The sequence below is a fragment of the Annulohypoxylon truncatum genome, assembly GCF_022578515.1.
Source record: "Annulohypoxylon truncatum strain CBS 140777 unplaced genomic scaffold F4807scaffold_2, whole genome shotgun sequence".
Classification (NCBI taxonomy): domain Eukaryota; kingdom Fungi; phylum Ascomycota; class Sordariomycetes; order Xylariales; family Hypoxylaceae; genus Annulohypoxylon; species Annulohypoxylon truncatum.
In genome coordinates, this window is record NW_025953788.1 from 519,702 (window position 1) to 521,598 (window position 1,897).

Consider the following 1,897-nt stretch of genomic DNA (forward strand, 5'->3'; position numbering starts at 1 on the left):
GATAGGGAAAGAGCTTTAGGGGCTCTAATCTCTAGCGGGAGACGGCGCCCTCAACTAAATTTTTTTAGTACGCAGGTGCCAACCCGTACTCCAGGACCAGCAAGGGCAGGCAGGGCCAACTAAACCATCTAATCTTCCCCTGTGCCGTGCATAAGCCATCACTTAACATCGCTAACATCGCTAACGTCACTAACACACCTACTATACTACACAACATAACTCAAGGATAATTCAATACAGCTTCTCCAGCTCATCCACATCATCCACCAGATTAAATAATGATAACCATAACATCAACGAAGATTGAAACTCAGGGTCAATATTTTGAGCCGCCATCGAATGTCGTTGAGTGGTTCGGGACCTAGCGTTTCGCGTGTCGAGCACGTTGGTGCCAGGGACTTTCACCCCGGTACGACCGCTTCTGAGGTTATGGTAACCGATTTATCATCATCACTTCAGCAATGGATGGTCTAGCCAGCTCTAGAGTCTGTTGGTGTTGCACCGGCGGTAGCTCCCGCGTCGTAAGGCATGCCCAAACCAGCGTTTCGTCAACGAGCCGCTTGTTCACCTTCGTACGTAGTCTTTTGAAGGACGGAGATGGTCCCGAAACGGCTATCTTCTCCCACTCTCGCCTGAACACCAAATGGATGATGTATCGCGTCCGAGACAATGCGATAGGGCGAGCCGAACCTCCCGCCTGCGTTAACCCTGCTTCTCCTAGGTGTTACCGCAGGCGCCATCTTGGTTCTCGAACAATGAGATGCGTCACCTGTCTGTTATATCTGATATTCTGGGACGCATCCTCTTACAAAGCATTGTAACTCATGAGTTGAGGTCTTCATCTGGTTTGCCAGCATGGTATTTTGGTGCCCCCAAAGTTCGGTGGTGCAACCAAACCAACGTCGGTCCCGGTGCCCGACCGCCACTTTTCAATTCTCGCACTTATTTTCAGCGCCGTCGCTATCGTATGCAAAAGAAGGCGCTCCGCAAGTGGCAACGGATCTTGTAGACGTTTTAAGATGTGCCCCCGGAAGCTGAGCTAGCCGCCAGCGACGACGAAGACTAAGGAACGTTCGAGCTTCAAGTGTATGGCGTGTATATTGCGCGTAATGGCATGCACCTAGCCTCACCGTCTTCCCCAAAGTCTCCAAAGTCCTAGAGTCTCCGAAAAAAAAAATATACTAATTCTTAATTTGAAGCACATATGCCGGTCATGGTTCGCGATATGTTCCGGGGTTACGGCACCTCCGTAAGTGATCACTTGGGTTCGTCCAACTGCCCCTGGCGGCCCGTGACAACGATACATACCCTTAACCTAGCAGCGATCCATCAGTGTGGAGGATCCAAGCCTCCATTGGCGCTTCTGCACGCAACAGAATACGTACTGTACTTGTATTGTACCTTTCCTAGGTATGATTGACTACAGGGGTTATTGGGTCACAGCGGTATTTCAGATCATATCCTGGCCCTGGCGGCCACGTGGATCTGACTTTGATGACAAGAGATCCCCTGGGATTTGGGCGGAATGGCTTGCTTTCATGGCAAGTACCTTTAAGTACCCGACAGGGGAAGAGGCTAGGAAGTCTTTGGGCTCATTTTATTTCTTCCACTATCACGGCCGTAAGCCAAGACTGACGTTCTTGTTAAGCCTTTCCCATCCCCATTATCATGGAAAATCCGTGTGATGCGTGTGATGCGATACGGCTCGCCCGATGTCTCCAGTAAGTACCGAGGCAACGCATAATGTTATCCTATCTTAACTCTTGTTTGCAATACGATAACGTGGGGGGGGGGGGGGGGGGGGGGGGGGACAGGGGAAGGATTAAACATATCAAATCACAAAACGGCGGGGGTCGCGATCAGAAGGTTTTATGTTTATAGTGAAATATTAATTTTG